The 26,268-nt window shown below is 46.9% G+C and overlaps 2 protein-coding genes across 3 annotated transcripts in view; both read left to right on the top strand.

The window, feature by feature from the left end:
- Positions 1–26,268, top strand: part of AGPAT4 (1-acylglycerol-3-phosphate O-acyltransferase 4) — a 110,594-nt gene that overhangs the window by 9,786 nt on the left and 74,540 nt on the right. Inside the window, exon 1 of one of the 2 annotated variants that reach the window (XM_081293736.1) lies at positions 20,025–20,197. The exons of the other annotated variant lie outside the window; for it this stretch is intronic. The gene's annotated coding sequence lies outside the window, so the exon portion shown is untranslated. Of the gene's footprint in view, positions 1–20,024; positions 20,198–26,268 lie in introns of those variants that run through there. 2 annotated transcript variants of the gene reach the window in all.
- The window catches only part of PRKN (parkin RBR E3 ubiquitin protein ligase), a 1,414,869-nt gene that overhangs the window by 1,358,977 nt on the left and 29,624 nt on the right, over positions 1–26,268 (top strand). The window lies entirely within an intron of this gene.

Raw genomic sequence — 26,268 nt, 5'->3', positions numbered from 1 at the left:
GGACTTGGAGGATGGGCGAGGCTAGAGTTTCACTGCGACCCTAGGAATGATGTGGGCTGTCCCAGCAGGAAGTAAAGGGCCCAGTTAGGTTCTCACCTTGTACATGAGGCAGTTAGAGGGTCCCTCTGCAGACCTGGGGAAGGGGGATGGAGGGGAGGGAGTAGGTCTGAGAGGTCAGCAGAACTGGGTAATGTATCGAGGGCCTCTTCCACACTCTAGAGTAGTAAATACAGGAAACTACAACAACTTTTCTGTGTTATTCTTTCCAAGTGTGGCTCACTGCATGGAGTTTTTAACCTTGCCATGTACGCACCTCAAAAAGCAGCACTTTTATTCAGCCTGCTGAGGTATGAACTTTACAGGTATGAACTTTCTCCATCCACACCGAATTTTCTCTAATTTGATTTGAAACTGAGGACCACAAAGGTTAACTAGGCCCTAAAGTCGCCATGACTTTGCTCTGTGGTGGGACAATTGCACATTCTTCCTGGGCACATTCTTGTGTTTTCCCAGTCTCGCTGGATCTTCTTTCAGGCTGAGAAAGTTTCCTTTAGCTTCAAAATGTGCAGAGATTTTTTTCCATCTCAATCCCTCAAATCACAGGAAAACTTAAGAAGTTACCAAGACCGAATGGTCTGATGAAAGTTTCACGGGATCACTAAAACACTAATTTGGCCCCCATTTCTAGAGGACTAAAAGGAGTGAACTTTTACAGGTGGCTGGGAGAAAGGACCACAGAGAGTTTGCCCAGTTTTTTATTATTATTATTTTTTATGTTGGTTCCAGGTTTCGCTGCGTCAGGGCTTCCTCTGACTCCCGCCATCTTCTCAAATGGCTGAACGATTGTCTGTCTCTCCACAGTCAGATCAGCAGCAGCTCCAGTCAGGCTTGCTCCCCAGAGAAAATGTTGCTGACAGCTCGGTCCTTGTCCCTGATGCCAATCCCATGACAAGGACACGTTTTGAGAAAAAGGAAAAAGACAGTTTATTGTTTTGCTAGCAAAAGAGAAGCACCGGGGACTCCTGTCCCAAAGGCTATGATTCTGCCCATCAGCAGGAACAGGGGGCTTTTAAAGAGGTGATTCAGAGAAAATGAGATTAGGGAGGAGAGATGGGGAGGAGAAGATCAGGGAGAAGGTTGGAAAAAAGAAAAAAAATCGCGAGTTTCAAAGCGACAAGAATCAAGTGAAGCCTTGTTAGAGAAATGCCCCCCCATTCAACATGGACTTTGTAAGGTCTGGATCTAGCTGTGTCCTGAGGGTGCTGAGCTGGCCTCGGTACTCAGCGCCACCTGTCAGTCAACATGCCATCAGTACGGTGGGAATGTTTCATCAGTGACCACTGGGGGATTGCCTGCCTGCTCCACTGAACCCTCTCCATGGGCAGTGTAGACAGGGGCCTTTTAGGGACTATGAGGAGTGACACAGAGGGAACAGGACTAGGAACAGCCTGGACTGGGCCTCAAGCATGGCCTTTGACTTTCTGTCGGAGAGACCTTGAGCTCACTCAGACCAGGAGCTGCGTCTTGGTGTATGTTGTCCCTGGCACTAGGATTTGACTTCTCCAAGGTCCCCTTGAGTGTGGCCCTTGTTTCCTGGCCTGCTCAGTGAGGCGTCCAGGTGAATGTGCACTCGGCAACGGAGGCACCGCGTGCGGAGGTCGTCCGGGAGTGTGCAGAACTGCGATCACCTCAGTCATCTTGCTCTCAAGTGTCAGTTTTGCAAGACCTGAGGGAACTTTTTTTTTCAATGCTGGGGCTGGAAGCTAGGGGCATTATGCTACTGAGCTACAGTCACAGCCCCTTTTAATTTTATTTTGAGACCGTCTCACTAAGTTGTCCAGGCTGTCCTTGAACTAGCGATCCTCCTGCCTCACCTTCCCAAGTTGCTGGGATCACAGATGTGCACCAGGATGCCCAACTTCCAAGGAAGAGATTTATTGAATTGAAACAGAGTTGCATAGGCCCTGATATGACATGCACAATTCCCATGGAGTTTGAAGACCCTGCAGAGGCTTTTCAGACTAGTTGCAGCCTCCCACACTGAAGGAACATCTGTGGTGGTTTTGAGAATGAAACTGAGCTGGGTGGTCTCTGAGTAACTCTGGGAGCAAGGACCATATTGTGGTCTCCTGGCTTCTCTCTTCTACCATCCATTTCCAAATGAGGAATCTGAGTTGTGAGGCTGGGTGGGATGGAGTCACCCGCCAGAGTATGCCTGCCTGGATTCTTTCCTTCTCTGTTCCCCATTTCTGATGGCATATTTGATGGAGGGCTGCTTGGTTCTCTTGCCCCTGGTCTCTGGTCACCACCTTTATGTACCTTCCCTAGTTCCTGCTAGAAGAAACCCCTTCTCTGGATGATCGCAAAGCCTACTCTGTGCTCTCCTCTCCCCCATCACCTTGGACAAGCAATTGCTGATCCTGTTGCCACAGTGTATACGCTACCCTCACGTTCTCATGCAGGTGCTTACACTGGGGTTGTCTTTGAAATCTGAGCACAACACGTGTGTGAAATTTGCCAGTTCACATCTTAACAAGCTGTCCTGAGCATCACTATGAGGGTCTCATGCTCCCCAGTGGGGCTGGAGAATAATTGGGCCCAAACCTCCAAAGCTTGGGTGGGACTTGTAGTAATAAATGGAAGAGGAACCAATAGGCATTCCTTTTCCCCCTTTTAACAGAAAGATGTTGGAGGAGAAAAGCAGAGCTATGGACAGGCAAACCGGGGACAGGTGCACCACGGACATGCGAGCCAGGGACAGCGAACCAAGTTTTACTTTATATTGGAGAAAAAGAAGGAAGGATGGTGGAGCTCTTTCATTAGCATGTGTACGCATCTTTGTGTGTGTGCGCGCATCTCTGTGTGTGTGCATCTGCGTGTGCTCATCTGTGTGTGTGGGCATCTGTATGTGGGCATCTGTGTGTGTGCATCTCTATGTGAGCATCTGTGTGTGTGCATCTCTATGTGAGCATCTGTGTGTGTGCATCTCTGTGCACGTCTGTGTGCGCGCGCGTCTGTGTGTGGGCATCTGTGTGCACGCATCTCTATGTGTGCGCATCTCTATGTGTGTGCATCTGTGTGTGTGCATCTCTGTGAGTGAGCATCTTTGTGTGTGTGCATCTCTGTGTGTGTGCATCTTTGTGTATTTGCATCTGTGTGTGCGCATCTGTGTGTGTGCGTATCTGCGCATCTGTGTGTGCATCTTCGTGTGTGTGCATCTTCGTGTGTGTGCATCTTCGTGTGTGTGCATCTTTGTGTATTTGCATCTGTGTGTGCGCATCTCTGTGTGTGCGTATCTGCGCATCTGTGTGTGTGCATCTTCGTGTGTGTGCATCTTTGTGTATTTGCATCTGTGTGTGCGCATCTCTGTGTGCGTGTGTGCGCATCTGTGTGTGTGCGTATCTGCGCATCTATGTGTGTGCATCTGTGTGTGTGCATCTGTGTGTGTGCGTGTGTGTGCATGCATGCAGCCTTGCTCTTTGTAAAACTGTGTTGTTAATTGTGGCTGTGAGGTGCTACACAATCCAGGAGTTCACAGCAATCATTTGAAAATGGACATGGTGTACTGCTGAAGCAACTGCACACAAGAGGTGGAGCATCCAGCCCAGTGCAACTCCCTTTGAAGGATTCAAGGGGTTGGAACGGCGGGCCTTGTGGGGCAGGGCCTGCTGAAAATGGAGAAAGGCGTTCCTGACCACGGAGTTTAGCTCAGATTAAACCAACAAGTCTGCTGACACATGTCACACGTTTAGGAGCCAGAATCACCCATGTCTGGGCTGAGCACTCAGCCATGTGGCCCCCTGGCCCCAATCTGAATATGCAGTGAGCAAAGATGCTGTTGACACCCTTGTGCTTCATTAGGCTTCATCTGATTTCACTAGAACTCCTGGCTCACCAAGCTCGACTGCCTGGCTTCCCAGGTAGGCTGGGAAAGCCACTATTGGTAGCACGTCGTCTCCATCTCCATCTTAGAGGTGAAGATGCGGAGCTCATGTAGCCTTTGTGTTACCCTCAAAGGCACCAGTCCTTTGGCTCTGAGTCCCTGTGCCAGTGTCCTGGTCGACACCCTCACCCTGAGCAGCCCCTGCAGGTTCTGCGTGTTTGGGCTCCATGTTGTGAGTGCAAGCAGCTGAGGTCCACTCACAAATACAGAGAAAAGGCATCAAGTGGACACACCCCGCTGCAGGAGTGCCTTTCTCCCTGGTTGGCTGTTTGGCTGGTTTTGTTACCGCTGTTGACGAGTCCTTGCTTCCCCGATGTTGAAGAATAACACCAGAGAGCACCCCGAGGCAAGGTCAGAGTAGAAATTAGAAGTTTATTAAAGGACAGCAGAAAAGACTTCTCCCGGAGGAAGAGGGGGTGGAATCCGTGGAACTGCGGTTGTCTCCCCTTTTTATAGTTTTGGTGATGGAATGTGGGTTGAAAGGTCCGAGGGGTAGGACACAGGTGGGCCGAAGAAGTAACCTGGGCAGGAAGGACTTCATTAACACTTCTTTGTGATGGGCTATCTTCAAATCTGCTGGGGGCTGTTTCCTGGGTTCCATTAACATTCCTTTGGGATGGACTTTGGCCTAGGGCCTTTTAGGGACTTCATTAGCATTCCATGAGTTGTCTTGTGTTTCCCGGAATCGTTCTCAGCATGGCCTCCATTTTAGATTTCACTGGATATTAGACCTGATTTACCTAACTACACTGACGACCTAACTTTAAATCTGACTTCAGTTTCCTAACATGTGTTGGGTGTTTTTTTAGTGGCATGATAGAAAGTTCTAGAAGGCTCTCTGATCAACATCTATATCTGGACAGAAGGTAGATGAGATGCCGAGTTCCCCACAAGAAATACTGTGTGGTGGACATGGCCGACCCTTCAGTCTGTTCAGTTTAGGAGAATTTCTTCACCACCAACCAGGGCCAGACCCACATGGGACACTGGATACAAGGAAGGGATGCATCATGGCACCCAAGGAGTCCAGCTCTGTGGGCAGGTGGACACGTGTGCAGAGGGAATGACGTCCATCTCCACCACGGGGCCTTGGTCCTGTGCAGGACCTCTCTTGCCATTGGTCTCACTCACACAGGGAGTCACGGTGAACTGGCCTCGAGGGACCATGAGAAGACAGGAAGGAGGCCCCAGTGTGGATGCCGGGGCTTGAGCAGGGTCTCCAGGGTCTCCAGGGTCGAGCCCGCACTGCACATTCCAGGGAGCAGCAGCAGCAGCAGTCTTCTACTTTATCTTTTGAATTCTTGCCATTCTTTCCTGCAGGAGAGCGAGTTCCTTGGGAACATTTGGTGTCCCCGCTCCCCAGGATGGAGCTTCCATAAATATTTGTTGAAGGAATGAAAGAGCCCTGGAGGAAGGGACTAAGAAGTGGGCAGCCCAAGGCCAGGGGAGGGCTGCCCCTCCATCACCCCAGCAGTTTGGCTCACGCCAAGATGGCATCAGAGCAGCAAGCTGCTGGTTCAAGAGAGAGAGAGAGAGAGAGAGAGAGAGAGAGAGAGAGAGAGAGAGAGAGACTGAATTGCTTGTCTTTTGTTGGAGTGGGCTATAGCTTGGTACCATAGAGTCACCAGTCCCTAACGTTGACCATTCCTGGGCAACGGGAATCCCTTCACAGGGCACCTCTTGCTCAGGTCTGAGGTCAGATTCCAGAAATGGGTGCAATTCATTGTTGAGCTGGTGCTGGGGGGCGGGCAGGGCAGCTCACAAATCTATACAATTGAGCTAGCTGCTGACTTTAAAAAAGAAAACTTTTTCAAATGACATGTCCTTACTTTCTGGTAGTTATAAAATATCTTCCGGAGTTGGACAGATTTGAGGAGTTGTCCCGTCAGTAAAGTCAGAGTACCATTGAGTCAGGGCAGCTCCATGGTGTCTAAACTGGGCTCTCACTTAGGATGCCACCCTCAGGGTGAGGCTCGGCTTTTACAGTCTTGAAGTCCTTAACAGTCTTTGGAAAAGGAGACCCACACTCTCATTTTTCCCAGGTCCTAGAAACTACCCATCAAGTCCTGCATTGAGTTGAGAGTTCATTGAGCTTCCAAGTGTGCCAGTTACTGTGGAGTGGCTACAGTGCCCCTCTAAGTGGACAGATTTACAAAAGCAGGACCTCAAGGCTGGGCAGCAGTGGTAGTAACCAGCAGTGAGCAGCTGGCACTGTGGATAGCGCCGGTCCCATTGCTGCCACCTCAGTCTCCAAATGGTGCCCTGTGGCTTTTAGACCTTGATGTGCTCAGAAATCTATTGTGCAGCATCATGACTGTAGTTAATAATAATGAATTCTATGCTGGAATGGGGCTGAAAGAGCAGGTTTTGAACGTTCTCACCACAAATGATAAGCAGGTTGGATCTTAACTATCTTGATCAAATCGTTTGCCCATGTAAACGTGCATCAGAACGTCATGTTGTATACCATAAACATACATACTTTTTAACTTGTCCATTAAAAAGTAACTTTAAACATCTGTGATGAAACAGTTGCCAAGTCCTTCACATCTAGCACGTGATTAAACTTTCCGCCAAGTCTTATCAAAACCCAGCCTGAAGCATGGCTCTATGTGGATGATACTTCTCTGTTTCTAAGGAAGGAAGATTCATAAAAAGAGGTGCCAAAGTCCAAGCCTGAAGTTACTCCAAGTAAGAGAATTCTTGTCCCAAAGAGGATGAGAACTTAATCATTTTTGTGGGTGGGTGTGTGTGTGTTGATGTAATTATCATCCCCCCCTCTGTATTTCGGCTGTCTCTGTGGTTCAAGTCATGAATTAAAATGTACCTTTCAAATTTTCCAAGAGCATCAAGTTTATGTTCAGAGAAGGTAACATTTTTGAGGGAAAAAAAGTACAAAAAAAGCAGAGTTCTCAAAATGGTACTTGAATACTCTCAATATTGGGTGAATCTGCTAACCTTGTTGGCAGGAAATTTGTTTATGAAAAGGATAGAACAGGGTGAAGGTGAAACTGCTGCCATTTTGAATGATCCCCATTGTTCCCACCAAGACAAACCACTTTCTCAGGAACAGAATGAGCCCACAGGTCCTCAATCTTTGAGGTCCCCTGGGGAGATGGAAAGACAGGAGACAAGTAGAGTTCCTTGTTTTCAACCCTGGGAAGTGTAAATGCTGCAACTTTTATTGTGGTAGGCAGGACCTGGTTCCTCCTGAATATCTCTGGAGGCAGGAAGCAGACACTAGAATCATGCTGAGTTACCCTTGGCCTCTGAGGCCATTATTGGGTGAGTCATTTGAGAAAATGCCAGAGCCAGGGTGTCATTTTTATGTAGAGATTTGACAGACTTCACTGTGTGTGAGATGGTGAAACTGGGTTGGGAGGTCAGGTGAGTCAGGTACAAGATGGGCGCAGGCTCTCTTTCCCATTTCTGTCCTCCACCCTCTTTCCTATTCTCTTATTCACATTCCTTCTACATTTTCATAAAGAAATTAATTTGAGGGGCTGGGGATGTGGCTCAAGCGGTAGCGCGCTCGCCTGGCATGCGTGCGGCCCGGGTTCGATCCTCAGCACCACATACCAACAAAGATGTTGTGTCCGCCGAGAACTAAAAAATAAATATTAAAAATTCTCTCTCTCTCTCTCTCTCTCTCTCTCTCTCTCTCTCTCTCTCTCTCTCTCTCTCTCTCCTCTCTCACTCTCTCTAAAAAAAAATTTAAAAAAAAAGAAATTAATTTGACTTCTATTCAGTGATCCCCTTCTTCCATTTGTTCATTTAATGTTTAGTGGTTCTATTGATATAGAATTTACTTACCATAAAATCCACCCATTTGAAGGGTACAGTTGGATGAGTGTGGTCTATTTTTGAGACAGGGTCTCACTAAGTTGCTTAGGGCCTCATTAAGTTGTTGAGACTGGCCTGGAGCTTGGCGATCCTCCTGCCTCGGCCCCCCAAGTGGCTGTTACGGGTGTGCACCACTGAGCCTGGCAAGGGACTGCACTCTTGACCCCCAACTTGAGGGTAAATCATCTCCTATGCAGCGTATGTTAGAATGTCAGCATCGCCTCCTTAGGAATTCATTTCTTTTCTCTTAATTATTTATCTCCCCACTGATTTCATTAACTAAATGAAGCTTTTGGCAACTCACCAATCTCATTCACGAGTGTCTTCCTCCGTGTCTGTTCTGTGGGATGCCAGGGACAGAGTGAGCCCGACACCACGCCTGCCCCATGGAGCTGACCCGGGGAGGACAGGTCTGCTCTGCTCTGCTCTGGCTACCAGAGCGAGCTCCTTCAGCCCCTGTCATTCCTCCCATAGAGTTTGAGTCCAGGAATTTTGTCCAGATTTAATCCCAGTGAGTCTGCTAGAGCCAGGAGGCTTGGCTGAGCCCTCCTATGGGGGTGAGCCACAGCAGAGCTTGTTTCTAAGCAGCCTTGCATGGAGAAAAACAAAAAAAAACGACTTCAACCCACTGATGATCTTCTCTGAACCTCTGCGCACAGCCTAGAAACCCCTGGTGGCGACAGAAGCGGCTGTTGGTGCCTGTGCCTCTGGTGGATTTCCCTTGCCCCTAGAGACTCGGGGAGCTGAGGGTGACAGTTGCTCTTAATGTCCTTGTGAGCTTTGCTCATCGCCTGTGTTGGGATCAAAGTTGAGGCCGTCCGGCTTTTGTTTAGGGTCTTGCTGACAGATCAGGTCAGTTTAGGATGGGCTTCAGCTTTCCTGAAGGGCTCGGTGGCACTGAGGTCCACCAGCAGACCTCAGGGGGCTAGCCACTCCATGCCTGGCCTCAGGGGGCTAGCCTGCTTTGTGCCCTGCTGATGGTGAAGTGTGTTTTCCTTACAGGCTGATATTTCCTGAGGGCTTACTCATTTCCTTTGTCTAAACATGATGCTGCTGCGACATATCTGGCCACTTTACTATGTGGACTGAAGTTGACTGTCTTACATCTTGTCTTCTACAAGTACCCAAGACCTGTGTTCTGTTCTTTCTTTTTTTAAAAAAAAATCCAGCTATATTGCAATATAATGCACACCCCCTGCAATCTGCTCATTTAAAGTGTGCAATTCACTGGTGTTCAGTATTCTCACTGTTGTGTAGGCACCACCAATGTCCACATTTAAACACTTTCCTGACCTCAAATAGAAGCCCCGCACCTCTCAGCAGCCACTCTGCATCCCTCACCTCCTCTAGCCCTGGGCCACCACCTGTCTACTTTCTGTCTATGTGGATTTGCTGTTCTGAACACTTCATATACATCGAGTTATGCAATTTCTGGCCTTTTATGAGGTTTCTTTCTCTTAACATGTTTTTGAGGCTCATTTGTGCTGAAGTATGCATCAGTAATCCATTTCTGTTTGTGGCTGAGTAATATTCCATTGTATGGATATACTGCACATCAGCTGATGAACATTTGGGCCATTTCCAGCTGTTCTGACTATGAGTCATGCTGATGTGAAAGGTGCACAAGTTTTTGTGTACACGTGTGTTTCGTTTCTCTTGTCTAGATACCTCCGAGTAGAGTTTGGGTGTCATACGGTACCTCAGTCATCGAGGAACCAAAGCCCGGTAATTCTCATGTACTTCCCGAAACCTCTGAGGCTAAAGAAGCAATGATATAGGACAGAGGTCTCAGACTCTCAAACCCCAGACCCTTATTATTCAGACTCATATCAGAATATAATTGTGGCATCAACAAAGGAAAACTTTATATCTGAGATACCCCAGGAAAAGCATGGGATGTCCTTTAGAAGGTCAGTGGTCCAACCTGTGGTCCCATGGTGCTGGCCAGGTGGGTAACGGGGGTCCAGCCTCTCCACACCTGGCGTCTTTGGGTCAGTAGAGCTGCGTGGTGTTCGCTGTCTGCTCTGCACCATCACCTTCATGATAGCAAGTGAGGTTTGCTGGGTGCATCCTGCAGCGGGAGGCTTTTTCTTAACAAGGTCAGGACTCGCTCGGCATCTTTGAGCCCAGGCCCGTGTTTCCAGAGCTCCCCACTCTGCCAGCATCTGCTTTCTTAGAAACAGGTCCTGTGAAGAGCACGATTGCAGCCAAACACACTTGCTTCCAGGGTTGAATCCCCATTTTGTTCTCTCCTTTGGTTCGTGTTTGCTGATCTCTAAGATCAGTAACTGCTCTTAGAGGAGAGCGGAGATCTGAGGATTACCCGAGTAAGTCCTAAGTGGCCCGAGCAGACCTGCGGATTTGCTAAGTCATGCTTCTTGCAGGAGAAGAACTGAATGGAGTGGTCCTAGAGAGAGGTCTTGTAGGAATCCACGTTTTTTGCTCTGGGCTCTAACGTGGTTGGTTATTTCTTGAGCGGTAGATGTAAACAAGTTTGATCGCACTTAGTAGGTGCCACATATATGTTAGCTGAATGAATCGTGTGTGTGTTGTGTAAACGTATACAACATTTTTTTTTTTTTTACTTTTTTGAGTGTTTTCAGTCAGTTGTCTTATTTTATGCCTCCAGTAGTCTAGTAAGATGGGCCAACAGGAAAGGCAGAAGGGAAGAGTGAGCCTCGGGGAAGGTAGGGTCAGAACAGGAGAGTGGCCAAACAAAACGAGCCAGAGAACTTTCCTGAGTCATAAAACAGGTACCCTAATAAATCAGTGCTTATTTAATATCAAATGGTGTATGTTAATATACCTTTGTAATCAGAAAATGCAGTGTGAAAGTTTGAGCTCCTTTTCCCCCCTTGGAAACCTTTTATTAATAACCCTATGAAAGTTTCCTAAAATAAAACCTATATAGAATTTAAAAATCAAAAATCTTTTAAGTTATTACAATTAATAATTGCAACAATAACAGTAATAACTAAGACAGTATTTACTATTGGACTCTTTTTTTTAGCTTAAATATATTAGCCCTGTGGTAAACAATCTTTGTGAAATAATTGAAAGTACTGAGAAGCCGAAAGAAGAAAATGGATGTCCCCAAGATGTCTCTCCCATGGGAGCCTACAGGCGTGTTAATTGACCATCCATTTGGAAAAGCAGTTTGTTAACAGACAGTAAGTTGGAGGCGTGCATGTCAACCCCAGTGTTGATCGCTGCACTCTCCGCAGCAGTGAGAAAAGATGGAAATAAACTAAATGCCTGTCGATATGGGAACAGAATAATTTGGTTGGAGTCACACAAAAGAAGTACTCCATCACCATTAAAACTGACTAGTTGTAGAACATGTTCAAGAAGAAACCTTAAAATAGTGTTGAGGGTAGAAAGGAAATTGCATAAGGATCCCAACATTATCAATGAGGTCTTGTTTGTGAAAACTTACGCACACAGTAAACTCTCATTTCAACCTTAGATTGTGGGGTAGCGTCAGGATCTGTAATTTTTTTTAAAGAAGCAAACATGACTAGACATCAGTGTGGTAAAACCAACTATGTTTTACATATTAAAAATACTTTTTGCATTTGGGGAAGAAAAAATAAAGTTAGACGACTTACCATCCAGGGCACTTTTTCTTATAAAGTTGGCTCGTGCCATACAGGTTTTTGTTGACTGTATATAGTAAACATCTTTTCTGTCACGAATAAGCTTCCTCATTTTCCCCATCTTTCTGTTTCAACTTCATTATGTTCTTGGATGAGCATTTTTTTAGAAAAAAAGCAAAATTACTGAGGCTTCCTTTGAAATTTTTAATTATTGCTTTCTAGTTATTTATTATGATTATTTATAATTATTAACTTAGTTACACACATGTGACACCAAAGGAACACATATGTAAAAGTTGAAGCAGAATAGCCATCTGGTTTAGTCAAGATGCACGGAATCTCGTGTATAACTAAGAGAAAACAATAATTAAAAAAAAAAATACACACCGAATCCACTTAGAGAATTCCCCAAGGTGGGAATTTACGTGAAATCGATAATCACACAAAGGCCTGGATTGGAAGAGGGTCTCTGGTTCCTCCTGCAGGACCAGTCACTGTCTCCACCTCCAGGATGTTTCCTGATGTCCCAGGCCAGGGGTCCATCCAAGAGAAGCGTCCAGGACCGCTGAGGATTTGCAGGACCCTATTCCTGCCTGCATCCTGTCCTGGGGCACAGGACCCACCATGTAGGAGGGCAGCCATACGCCTTGCCTGTGGCATCCACTGCCTGGGCTCTAACAGGTGACAAAACAAAGACATCTGAACAGCTCCACCCGGCTTCTTGCTTCCCCCGGGGAAGCCATCCTCTAGCAGAGGGACAGGCCTTGGACGGTCAAGAGCACTTTTCCTGTTCTGAGCGGGGAGACGGAGCCCCAGGAGTGGCCTGGCAGCCGCCCCGGGTATCTCATTCCCACTGGGCATGAGTGAGCTGCTGAGGACTAGGGCACGGCTTCCCCTTGATCCTGGGGCCTTAAACTGGAGCCTGGAAAGGCTGAGCTCTAATGCTGGGGGACATTTTGGACCCCAGGAGAGAGAAGAGGTAGAAAGGCCAAGAGAATGGGGCCCAGGGATCAAAGATCTCCCAGAGCAGAGAGCCAGCGCTGAGCAGGGCCCTCCCCTGTCCCTGACCATCAGTGACAGGCCTGGGCACTTGACACTCTCACCGCTGGTTTTCTGTCTCTAAAATGAGTAGAGTATTGATCCCCACAGTTATTTCATCTCTGCTCGCTGGTATTCAGTGTATGAACCCGCAGTGTCGATTAACACGGCAGACAGGGCTCTTTCAATAACCGTCTTGGGTACAGCTGGTAAGTATTAGGAAATCAGTTGATTCAGATCCTCACAGAGCCTTGTACCCCCAAATAAATGGCAGATAGTCAAAGTGCTGAAAATAAAATTAACTGTAAATAAATTCTGAGAATTTATTCTAAAGAAATAACTCAAGATTCCAGGAAAGAAACTTAATGTCCACATTTGTTAATCACTGCATTATTTATTCTTGAAAAGACAAAAAGAAAGAAGCCCAACCATACAATAATGAAACAATGGGCGATAATTATGATATCCCTAGTATTTCTACTACAAGGATATTTACATTGTGACACAGAAATTGAATATGATCTTGCACTAAAGGTTAAAAAAGGGCATTTAAAATTGATTGAACATAAGATCACAGCTATATTTAAAAATAAATGCAGTTGAAATAACTGAACATTTGCCAGTTTTCTGCAGAACAAGAAAGTAGAGTAGAAAGAAAACTTTTCTAAGCTTAAACATAGTGAAAGAAATCACAGGACTTCTTTCATAACAATTTAAACCTCTCGTAACCCAAAAGTAAAAGCAAACAACTGAAAAAAATGGTCATTTTTAAATGAGATAAGATGTTATGCTAGCTAATATATAAAGAGCGCATACAAATCAATATGCAAGAGATAAATAATATGGAGATAATATGGAGAATTCAGGTTGAAAAAGCAGTAGTTTAATAAATTTTAAAACTGAACAGCTTTTTAGCCATCCAAATAATGCAATTTAACATAATGAGACACAATTTCTAAGGCATGGAGAGAGTTTAGTTTTGTCTCTGTTTAGTTTTGCAGTATGTATGCTAGGCAAGCACTCTACCACTGGGCTACACTCTGGATCCTTTTGTTTTGTTTTGAGACAGGATCTTGCTAAGTTGCCCAGGCTGGCCTCAAACTTGCAATCCTCCTGCCTCAGCCTCCCAAGTCAGCTGGGATGGTGGGCATGCACTTATGAACAAATTTTATTTGTTTTAAAATGAGAATTCTTGTTACTGATGAATGTGATAAAATGGGTATTTGTGTATATTGCTGATAAGAATGTAAATAGTTGAAAACATTTTAGAAAGCAATTAAGCAACATTCACCAGATATCTTTAAATGTTTGTCCCTGGGACCCAGAAATTTTGCTTCTGAGAATTTATTCTAAAGAAATAACTCAAGATTCCAGGAAAGAAGCTTAATGTCCACATTTGTTAATCACTGCATTATTTTTTCTTGAAAAGACAAAAAGAAAGAAGCCCAAATATACAATAATGAAACAATGGGCGATAATTATGATATGTCTAGTATTTCTACTACAAGGATATTTACATTGTGACACAGAAATTGAATATGATCTTGCGCTAAAGGTTAAAAAAGGGCATTTAAAATTGATTGAACATAAGATCACAGCTATATTTAAAAATAAAAAAGCCTCTGTCATGGTTTTATCTAGCAAAGGAAAATTTTAAAAACCTATACACAGTCACCAAAGTCTAGAAAACAAACCAAAATGTTGTCAATGTTCTAGGTGGTAAAATTTCTAAAATTCTACATTTTAGAACTTCGCAGATTTTTTGTAGTGAATGTGAATTAATGTTAAAATGGGGGAAGTTACTGTTCAAGAAATTTGTGACTTGGGGTAAGTGACTTACCCAGTGAGCAAGATTTCCTTTGCTTTTACCAGATTTGTATTTTAATAGAAGATTCTTTGTTCAAAAAACAACAACAACAAAAAGTCAGCTCTGTGTTCCTCAACCAACCTCTGCCCTGCCCTGCTGCCGGGCTTCAGTAGGTGATCTGCTTTCATTTGGGTTATTTCCGTGTCGCTTTGATGTATTGCCTTGCGCAGCTGCCGTGTTGGATGGAGGAACTCTCCATGCTGCTTGCGCGAGAGGACGGTTTAGAGAGAAAGTGTGGGTTTTCTGGTGGCTTTTGCAAGGATACTGAGCGGATGGGTCATCTGCCCTGCGTTTACTGTAAGAGACCGTCTTCTCAGCAAGGACTGTGTCAGTTTGTGCTGTCATGTGTACACTCTTTTTGAGACTCCAGAGTTATCAGCATGGAGATTAAGTCACAGTAGATCATTTACGAGTTGTGGCTGAATCAACCCATGTTGGGCACCTGTCCATACTGTGGCAAGTGGCAGGAGTGAGGGTTCATCCAGGGCTAGATGTAGTATAGGTGCTTTAGTTTATTGGGCTTTGTACTTACTGGCTTAAAACCTAGAGCCCCGCTCTCTGAGGATCCTCCAGGCTCTAACGGAGCACCATGAATAGAGCTATACCTTAAATGTGAGTCAATGAATTTTTAACTCAATGAATGAATGGGTAGCCCAAGGACAGGCAACCCGATGAATGGGTAAACATCAATGGACAAATGTATGCATGAATTAAAGAACCCATCCTGGATTCCACTTAGAAATTGGAGAAACATTGCTGGCTTACCGAGCCTCTTTGGCTCCTGAGCTTTATGACCGAATTAAGAAACTAAAGTGAGAAAGAAGGCCTTGCTTGTGTCTCATCGCTGCTCTCATTAATGAAAGTTTTTGAGGAATAGCCAGTCCACAATGACCCCAAAAACATTGTTCACATCTGAGTGCGTCAATATTCTTGTGGCTATATTGCAGAGCTGTCTAGAAACAAGGATACTGTAAGTCAACTTATTTTGGGCACTCACAGCCAGCAATTCTGTCTTCAATAAATGATTCATGTCCGAAAAGCATTTAGGTACATTTGTTTTCTAATAAATCTCTATTCAGGCCCATTATGTTCGAATCAGGCCAGGGAAATTGCCTAGGTTCGCTTGGCATCCCTGTATGGAAATCAAAGAAAAAAGATTCCTGACCTCGCCGTATTGATCTCCTATCACCCCCACTCCTTACCAGAAGATAAAGATTGGCAGTGCCAGGATCTCCAGGATTTAAGGGTCACGGGCACTTCACAACCAGGGAGAAGGAAGAGAGCCCAGTTGCTAGCATCTGAGATGAGGGAGGAAAAGAAAAGCCACTTGCTCATTTACTTCAAAAGTCTAGTTCTTCCCAGCTGACCCCACTTGAATGAGCTGTCCAGATTGTGACGGCTGGCCCAGTGCTTCCTCCAAGCTCTGCTCCTGCCGACCTGACACTCCAGGTAGGAATGCATGTGTGTTCCCAAGAACCAGCAGCCCTGGGGTGGAGGGCTTGGACAAATGGCATCTTCCCCTTTTCTGAGCCATAGAATTGGAACTGATAATGGAGGCCCTATCATCTGCCCTGCAGAGCCCCTGCACATTCCCGGCCACACTGAAACCTCCCACCACTATGTGGGATCAGTGCCTCTGTCAGTATTTCTGGTGGCAGAGGAGGAAGCCGAGATTTCCAGAGGCTGTGTCCAAGCCCATAAGGATACATAGATGGTCAAGAGTCAACTCAGATGCCCTGACTCTCAGTTCTGGACTTCTGCACTGCCTGATTCCACCACTGTAGAGTCAGATTCTAGGTTCCCCAGGGGGGTTGAAGCCCAGGTGGCACTTGCCAGTGCAAAGTAAGCTCCTGATCAGCATAATGCTTCCTAGTGTGCATTTGCACAAAGTCAGCTGTTTGTAGATTGTCTCACGCCCCTCTAGTTGTTACCCCCGCTGGAAGCTTTGGTTGCTATGCATCTCACTATCTGTACTGCTGGAAGCCTTCCAGGACTGGAGGTTGGACCTGTTTATGTAGTGATCTCTGGTCTTTCCAGCCCTAGTGTTTTATCTTGTGAGAAATGGTACTGATTAGTCCTGATGCAGCCGTTGGCCCTGGTAGGCTAGGTGGGCTAGGCAGGCTAGGCTTCCTGAAAGAGAGATTGTGCAACCTTATCAGCGTTCCCATGGGTGTGGCTGTCTCTAGTGGCTCCGGATGGATTATCATCCCCAGCGTGTCCTGGCAGAATGTGAAGTTGTCGGCCATGTGAAGCCTGGGTAAGTTGCAGAGAACTGAAGAGATGATGGTTGAGCCTGTTCCCCAGTGGGGATTAAAATAACTGAAAATACTAGATGATAATAGAAGTTTAAGGAAATTTCCAGCAAAGTTTTGAATTGTGTTGTCTCAGTTTTATAGGCTTTTAAATATTTTGTTTTATTTTTAAATACTGAAGACCAGATTTTATTTTTAAAAATGTGGGGGGTGCCTTAATTGGATGGTCTGTCTGCACTGGGAGCTCTGGCCGGCCTCACCCCTGCCCTGAAGTCTTCTTGCTCCCTGTGGGGAGGCAGAGACCTTCCTCTACTTCTTCATGTGTCCCGTGGCCTTATCCCAGGGCTTCTTGAGACCAGGGAAATACAGGTGTTCACAGCAAGCACTGAAGTTATGATGGTCTGGGTCCTTCAGTACCAGTTTTTTATTTCTCTTCCACGTAGTAGATACATGACCCATATTGTATCTACAACTCATTTCTTCTGTGACGTCTGTATGGGGAATGAACCGTCACTAGGCTCAGTTACTACCTCAAAAGCAATGGCTTTGAACTGCTTGCCTTCAGGATGGAAATAAGGACATCAGCATTTTAATGAAACTTGTGAGTGGGCTTGTGGAGGGGAGGTCCTGTGAGTCACTGAGCTCAGGGCCATCTCAGCGTTGCCTGGAGGTCAGAAGAAAAAAAAAATCTTGTTAAAACAAACCCATCATTAGAGCCCCAAGTGGATGAGTTAATAAAGGTGGTGTAGGGGCCAAAGATGGTCGGTCGTCCTTGTTGGAAGTGGTTGGGACCAGCGTGGTTTGGATTTCAGATATTTTTGGATTTTGAAATATTTGCATGTACACAATGAGATATCTCAGGGATGGGACCCAAGTCCAAATAGGAAATTCACAATGTCTCATGCACGCCTCACACACACACAAAACCTGAAGATGATTTGATTGGTACTAAAAACGTTCTGGGCTCTGAAGCATTTTGGATGTGGATTTTCAACCTGTGGGTGGTGTGGGAGCCATGGAGGAACAGAGGAGGGGCGCAGGCAGGAGCAGCCTGGCAGTGAGGGTGGGGGCCTGGCCGGGGAGGTGTTTCTGCAGGACCTGGGGCCCTCCTGGTGCTTAGTCACTGCACTCCCAGAACCTAGCTGTCTGCCCAAGGGTACACGGGCAGCAGGCCTCTCCACGAGCTTCCGTCCGCACTATGTAGGCAGGATCCTGCGGCCAGCTGCCAGGCCTGCCCACGCCACCTTGGTGGTGGGGAGAGTAGAGTAGGTGATGGTGTGTGGACGGAATAAAGTCTCCTTTTTGTTTTAGTGCCAGCTGGTGATGCCATCTCCCTCCGGCCTGCTTTTGTGGCCCAGAGCTGAGTTCTGGCCATTGCTGCCCTGCTGCACAAGGGAACCACCTTTACGCGCCTCAGGCTGAGGTGCTTTCAGGGTCCTGGGTTTACGACCAAACGGAGGGTCACTGCCACGTGAAGTCCCAGCAACAATTCAACCCCACTACATTCCGCTTTCCTTCGGTATTTGAAAAGTCTTCTTTATTAATTGGAATATTCTCATTTAAAATAGAAATGAATGAATGTTTACCCATTTAGAAGTTATATTTTTTATTTTTTTTTTAATATTTATTTTTTAGTTTTCGGCGGACACAACATCTTTGTTTGTATGTGGTGCTGAGGATCGAACCCGGGCCGCACGCATGCCAGGCGAGCGCGCTACTGCTTGAGCCACATCCCCAGCCCTAGAAGTTATATTTTCCTTATTTCATTTCAGTTTCTCGTTTCATGCTATCATTAGGGTTTGAGAAAAAAAATGTCTGGAAACTTCTAGAAACTGAATACAGTTTATTTTTTACTTTTTGGTACCAGGGATTGAACTCAGGGGCACTCGACCACTGAGCCCCATCCCCAGCCCTATTTTGTATTTTATTTAGAGGCAGGGTCTCACTGAGCTGCTTAGGGTCTCCCCTTTGCTGAGGCTGGCTTTGAACTCGCAATCCTCCTGCCTCGGCCTCTGGAGCAGCTGGGATTACAGGCTTGAGCCACCGCGCCCAGCCTGAATACACTTTAGAAATATACTTTTCCCTGAGCATCTTTTACAATAGCTCACATGTTCTTGGTTGTTGGGAAAGTGACCAGCTGGTAGAGGTGAGAGCCCTGCAGCCCCGGCTGGTCCCGGGGAGAGCTGGATCAGGGTCTGGAGATGGTTGGCCTTCTACTTGGGAGGAGGGCACGACAGGGGTGCCACAGGACTGACAGAGGGCAGGAGCCTGAAAACTCACTACCCCAACCTTTGGAAGTGGTACCATGAACTCATGTTGGAGACTGACGTCCAGCAGTCTCGGCTTCTTGCCTGATGGGGCACGTTGAAAGCCTAGTCTTGGTGCGGACTTGGCGCCCACATCTAACCACTGTCAACCTCTGCACTTGACCTGCTCTAGCTAAACCCACGGTGGCTTTCTGTGACAATGAGATAATCACATCAGACTTGTATCCTGCTATTCAGTGATTGCTATTCAGAATCCTGTGGTGTTGAACTCTGAATGTTTTATCTCATAGAAGCGAAAGCTACAGAAGGCCTACAAGAATATCTGGTTTTATTTCCTTCCGTCTTTTTTTCTTTTTCTCGTGATAGAAAATTACCTAGGTTATCCATCTGCGTTTTTCTCTGAGTCTTGGATCCCTTGACTGTGAAAGCTCTCTAGAATTTATTTTTCTGTTATGAGCTGCTCAGAACCAACTATGAAATAGAATCTTGAAAGCATGTGTTTTCTGTAGACTTAAGTTTTTATGATGCTACAGCTAGGATTTGGAAAGAGACTGAGGACTATTTGTTAGAGGACATAATGAAAAGCTCGAGTATGATTTATAGCTTCTTCAGAGTTCAGTTTGTTTTAATGGACGTCATGTACTGTACAGGGATCTTGGACAAAGCACTGTCCTATAAAATTTTAAAATAAGCTAATTTTACATAGGCTTCTGCTGAACTCTCAGACTATGATGAGTTTTTAATTGAGAAGTGTTTTAGTGAGAGATGGTCCCTATGACAGTGAACTTGAGTCTAGAATATTTTCTCTCCTGTTTTGTTTTGGGCCTTAGGCCAACATAACTGCAAGGAATCCAAAAACTAAACTCAGCCTTGTTTGTCAGGATTGAGGGCTAAGGGACTCGCCCAGGGCTGCCCAGGTCCTGGCTGTTCTGGGGGTGAGGAGTGGCCAAGTCCGTTCCACCTAGAACACAGCCATGATCCGATGTTCTGTGCCCAGAGGCCACCACACACATCTCTCCTGAGACTCAGCCACCCCCTCCTCAGGCACCGAGTCCAGCAGACCAAGAGCAGGGGTCCAGATGCTGGACGCTCCAGCCGTCCCTGCCCCGGCGGCTGCTGCTATCTTGGCAGCCCCTGCAGTTTCTGTTCCTTACAGTCGTCAGTGGCCAGCCGGCGCTCAGCACCTTCTCCGTAGGCGGGAGTTGGAAAAGCAAGGTGGAGCCGGATCCCTTAATAACCACGGAGGAAAAAATGCATTGAAAAGATAAAAAACAAGAGCCTGCCTTGGGAGGGCATAGATTTGCTTGGTTTGGAAAAAGGATCTTGGAATGAACCCAGCCAGTTTCTTCCTAAGGATGACGATCTAAAGCCTGGACTGGGCCAGGCTCCAGGTGGGCAGACTTGCTAAGTTGTGTGTGTGTGTGTGTGTGTGTGTGTGTGTTGGGTGTAGACATGTGTGGTGTGTAGGGGTATGTTCATGTGGTGTGTGTTGTTGGGTGTGAGTGTGTGAGCGAGTTCACAAAGACACTGCTGTTAGTGTTGGGTTGGCTTCGGTTTGTTTCTATGCTCCGTTTTAGAATATGATCCTCCTCTATGACTTTGTGGCTTTGTCGCTTAATGTTGTAATGGAACTTTGTCCTTTTTACCCACCCAGGATGGTGACACTTTCTCCTCCTGCTGGGTGAGTCTCCCGTGATGCACTTTGTTTCCTCGTGCTGGAAGCGTGGGGTGCTTCTTGGTGGTGCTCACAGCAGCAGTCGCGAAACGTCCGCCCAAGAGAGACTCTCCTGGGCGTTGATTTTGTCCTTGAGGCAGGCTGTCAGGGGATCAGGGGATCGGGTGTGTGCATGTGTTGAAGGTCCTGCTTGTGAGTATTGAATGGCGTAGTGGGAAGGTGGAGTGGGTTCGTTCTCACCTGGGGCCAGGAGTCCTGGAGAGTTATCATTAAAACAGATAAGCCTCCTTTGGAATAAAAAATGTAGTATAAAAGAATTTGCATCCCTTTGATCTCTTTTTGTATGTTTTATGAACCACTATGGTTTTTGAGGTCTAAAGATTCTCAATAAGGAACTGTTTAGATTTTAATGATGTTGGTAAATTGGCATGAGTATTAGCAATTTTTAGATTGATTTCTTTGGAAGAAAGAAATTTTTGCTTCTTCTACAGTCCCGACCTAATTGAGTACTATAATGTGAGTGATAAATAAACAAACCCTGAAAACAAGCTGTTGACAGAGTCATCCCGGTTTTGGCCTTAGCCTATCCTGAGCAGGACTGAAGCTCATGCTTATTTACGAGCCATGCAACATGGAACAAGGCAGAATATGGAAATCTTAACTGAGGTTCTCTTGTTTGTTGCCTAATTTAATGCTTCGGGCTGACAGCTCTTTGTGTCTGTTTAGAGGAGAATCCATGCAGCTTAAACCCTCTCCTGGGTGGATTCTGCACTTTCTTTAATTTGCCTGTGTTTCCACCAACACGGGCCAGGCAGCATACGGTACATCTGCTTTACCACCATGACTCACTTAGGAGTCTCATGGCTCACAGGCTCTGCGTGTGTGCGTGCGTGTGTGTGCGTGCGTGCGTGTGCGTGTGTGTGCGTGCGTGCGTGTGTGTGTGTGTGTGTGTGTATGTGTGCAGAATTAGAAATGCTGCCAGAGGCACCCATAGCAATGGAGCACACCTAAGATTATTAGTAGTGAAGAAGGTAAAGGCTTATGAGGCTTTGGCAAGTGTAGGCCAGAGTGACGACCCGTAAGGCAGGTGTCTTAATTGCTGAAGGACCCATTAAGGAAAGGCCAGCCCCTCGATGTACGTTAAGGAGGAAAACAGTTTGCATCTCAGTGGCTTCCCCAGAAATGGCACAGCCAGACATCAGCTGCCCTCTCTACCTTCCTACCTGCTTGCAGAGAGAGCCCTGCTCTCCCAGGGCCCCGTTCCGGCAGGTGTGGGGGTTTCCAGTGTGTCTGGCTCACCCCTCACGGCCGCCTCGTGATGATGGGGAAGCGAAGGGCGTCAGCTAAGCAGCTTGGAGCTGTAAGGCCCAGCTCGGAGCGCGGCCTGAGCTCCATGTGCTTCATCCCACCCACCCCACGGGGCTGGGTTCCGAGTGGCTGCAGCTCCTTCACCTTCCAGAACCCTTTCTTCTGTTGCTGACTGGCTGCACAGTCACCTCCCGGGCTCTTGAACAGAAGTCCACCCATGGTTCTTTCTGCAAGTAGGCAACTGGCTGCTCTTTCCTTGGAGACATGTAGTACCCCACCTGCATCCCACGTGCGTGGTGCCTGTCCTCTGGCCTCCATGGGAGCTGGGAAGCAGGGCTGCCCCATTCTGTGCCCATAGGAATGAATAATAAAACACAGAGAGGAAAAAGTAAATAAGCCATAGTCCTTCAACCAAAAGGTAGCCACTACTTACACCCATGGATAGAGCCACAGAGGCAGTGAGAATGGTACCTAGATATCTTACATTATTATTTCACAACCCAGGATCATGTCCTTGAGAAGTGTTTGAATCCAAATATTCTCAAACCCTCCACATAATAGCTATGAACTAACTTAAAAAAACTGACCCATAGTTGAGGGTTTTCCATCATGTCCTCAGCGACTACTAGAAACTTAATCCAATGATTAGTTCAATTCAAAATCGACTGATCTATCAGCAACCTGGGAAAGAAGGACAATTTGGAGTAAGTTATCCTTCTTGACCCTATTGTGATTCCTAGTGACAATTTCTTTTGTCTGTTTAAAACACTGATGCAATGATTTTTCAGATCTGTGTCAAGCTCTTGGGTTGGACTCTCCTGCTGGGAAGTTCAGGTGCCATGTGCAAACTGGGCTTTCTGGCACTGCGTCTGTTCCCTGTGACGCCTCTGAACAAAGTCGTCATGTTTCGACCGTCCCTTCCGCTTGCCATATTAGCTCACTCGAATACAGCTGCTCTGGGATTCCCCTTCCTGTGAGAATCCTTTCTCTGCCTTTCACTCTGGGAACACCTGTACTGTAAGCCTCAGTTGTGTCCCCTCTGTCTGCCCTCCAGGTGGCCTGCGCTGGCCTCCGTGGCCAAGGTTCACTGTGTGGACTGTTGGACCAGGATGCCCAGCAGGACGGGCTCCCTGCTTGACATGTAGAGGGGCCATTCTCAAGGTCCTGTGGTGTGTTCTGGAAAGGATTAAAAGCACTGCAGAGCTCTCCCTGTGCAGACCCCTGCAGACCCTGTGCAGACCCTGTGCAGACTCTGTGCAGACCCCTGCAGACTCTGGGCAGACCCTGTGCAGACTCTGTGCAGACCCTGTGCAGACTGCTGCAGACCCTGTGCAGACTCTGTGCAGACCACTGCAAACCCTGTGCAGACTCTGTGCAGACCGCTGCAGATCCTGTGCAGACCTGTGCAGACCACTGCAGACCGCTGCAGACCCTGTGCAGACTCTGTGCAGACCCTGTGCAGACTGCTGCAGACCCTGTGCAGACCTGTGCAGACCACTGCAGACCCTGTGCAGTCCCTGTGCAGACCCCGTGCAGACCCGGTGCAGACCCTGTGCAGACCACTGCCGTTGCTTTTGTAAGTGCCCAAAACGAGCAAAAGATAAGGTTGTTTTTGGTATTTGGGCACATGAGTTCTTCATTGTTGCCCTTAATGATAAGAAATGTGGAAACAGCTTCATAGTTTTTTGTTGATTTACAAATTCTGTAAGTTACTGCTCTGGTATTAGCATAAAATTCTAATCACATCCTTGCTCATGTAGTATGCTACTGAAGTGGGTTTGCTGGGCAGTTTGTCCCCATTACCTTCTAGGTGCTTAACAAAGCTGAAAGAGGAGAGGCAAACCATTTTAAAATGTCTTCTCTCTGGCTCTTTCACCCTGGTCAGATGCTTATACCCTCTTTTCTCAGTCTGACAGTAAATTGGCTAATTGCCACCTTGTAAGAGAAAGACATGATTTAGCACCATGAAGATGATTAACCCAAACTTGTACTTGGAATAAACTTAAGACATGCTTCACTTATTTATCTACCTCTCTAAATAATTTAACCTTGTTTCTTTCTTAATTATCAGCACTAAGACTAAAGAGTTAAATTATTTAATAACTTACAGCATTTTCACTTTGTTCTTCAGTTAAATTCCTGACTATTCTTATTTTGTTTTTACATATAAATTTGAGAATCAGTTTATAAATCCTTTTTTTCACTGCTATAACAAAATGCCAGAAGCTGGATAATATATGAAGAAAAGATGTTTGTTTAGCATATAGTTCTGGAGGTTTGAGAGCAGAGCACCTGCTTCTGCGTGGCCTTGATGAAAGCCCCCTGGTGGATGGATAGTATGAGGGTCGGAGCATGGGAGAGTGACAGACCACATGGCAAGGTAGGACCGGAGAGCCAGGAGGGACTGTCTCATTTGTTATGACAATCTGCTCTCATGAGCACTCACCCTTTAGACCAGCATTAATCCCTCCAGGGGCAGTGCCCCCTGTAACCTAACCACCTCCCACCAGGCCCCACCTCTGAAAGGCCACCCACGCCCAACGTCATCACACTCAAAAATCCAAAATTGATGCCCTTCTCAGGAGGTGGATTAAAATCTATTATCCCTTTTTACAGACTGGACATAGAGCAGAGCTTCAAACCCAGGCAACCCAGGGCTTCCATCTGCTCCCCGCCCCCACAGCAGTCTAAGACTGGGACTCAGAGGTCAGAGGTGGAGGTCAAAAACCTAAGAACCCAAAGAAACCAGGGCTGTGTGCCCACTCCTCCGAAGGCTTGCCTGCCGCTGGTCCCCCCTTGAACACTGCCAATGTCGTGCTGAGCCCCAGTGTGTTAGTACCAGGGAGGGTTTTACCTGAGGATATGGTGGTCTTGAACTTTTACAAGGAGAAAATCCTTCCTTTTCCTCGCACCCTGCCACTGATCGGGAGCTGAAGAAGGCGGCCCGGGACCCCTGCATATTTGATATTGGCTGGTTTCCTTTTCTTGGTGCTAAATCAGCAAAGGATTTGTTAAGTATGTGACCTACGTTTGCTAGACCCCAGGAACCCAGAGAAGAATCACACTTCTAGCAAGACTGTCTGGAAGCTATTAGTGACTAATCCAGGTACTAGGAATAAATTGCGTGAATATTCAACATCCAACGGCGACTGCTGCCAACTGTATCCAAAATCACTCCTTCCTGTGCATGTGGCTGCACAAGCTCTGTGCCTGGTCCTGAGAGAGAGGCTGCCCGCGTCAAGTTCACAGTCCGGAAACGTCTGCAGAAATGCTGTCTAGGAAGGGCTGAAACGTGATCGTTCTGACCAGCTCTGCCACGCCGATTGCAGAGAAAGCAGGCCAGAGGTTCTGTGGCATGTCCCTCTCGGAAAGCCATAGGAGTAGCACAGGGTGCAGTACCCCTTCCAGATCACCTGGGCAAGTGGCATGCGCCTCCTGTGACCATCCTCGCAGCTGAGGTCGTCCCCAAGCCACCCTAGAGTTCCCAGGAGAGAGGCCAGCTTTCCCACTCTGAGCGTCCTTTGGGCCCATGAACCTCCATGCAGGCCACACTGGTCTTTTGCTCTTGGGATAACTTCTGGGCTGTTCTGAGCCCAAGAGAAGCCCCTCCTCAGATCTAAGGAGTACAACAGCCAGGACAGGTGCAGGAAAGCTCAGAGTTACAGCCAAGCCCCAAGAGCAGTGGTCAGTTGCCCAACTTAGGAGTTGCCTCAGTTTCTTTTTTTGAAAAATGGGTTAATAATACTTACCTTGTAGGATTCATGGGCGTGTTGAAGGAGATAATAGATGTGCAGCTATTACGTAGACCATTCATTTGGGGGCATTATTGATGAAGATTGTGACAAATCTAGGATCTGTCAACTATTAAAGTTCGTCCTGGAACTTGTGTTCTTCCTGGGGTACATTCTGCTCCTAGGAGAAGCCAGCCTGCTCTGCTTCCGCCAGCCTGCATCAGAGCCTCCCAGACCCCTGCCTTCGCGCCTTGCCTCAAAGGCTTCATTTGTCAAACTGTGAGGTCATTTCATGCTTTCGTTTTGGAGCTGGAGTCTGGTCACAGGACCAGGAATCTGGTTGCTCTGTATGTGTTGCGTGTCTGATTTTAGAACATTTAAGGTGTGTGTGGGGAAAGGGGGTGCAGTGGGGGAGTCCTCTTGTCTTCATAGTTAGGAGTGTTTACTGGCATCCACAAAGTTCAACCTCTGTCTACCTTCGTTAAATCATTCTGCAAATATTAGAAAATAATTGCGTTCTGTCCACGTGCTGATGATGGTCTCCGGGGCTGGGAGACGGTGATGATCTTCAAGATGGTCTTGGAGCAGCTGGCAGCCCAGAGGAGGAAGGCGAGCCCCTGGACCAGCAAGCAGAGTGACCGCAGATGTGCACTAGGGTGGGGTACTGGGGGGGCCAGTCCAGCCCCACTGTGTCCCCAAAACAAAGCCCAGGGCCAGAGTTCAGGCACCTCCTGCCAGAAGGGAGGGG

Source organism: Spermophilus citellus (assembly GCF_964194105.1).
Source record: "Spermophilus citellus genome assembly, chromosome: 5".
NCBI classification, from domain to species: domain Eukaryota; kingdom Metazoa; phylum Chordata; class Mammalia; order Rodentia; family Sciuridae; genus Spermophilus; species Spermophilus citellus.
This window is presented reverse-complemented; position numbering and strand designations above follow the sequence as displayed.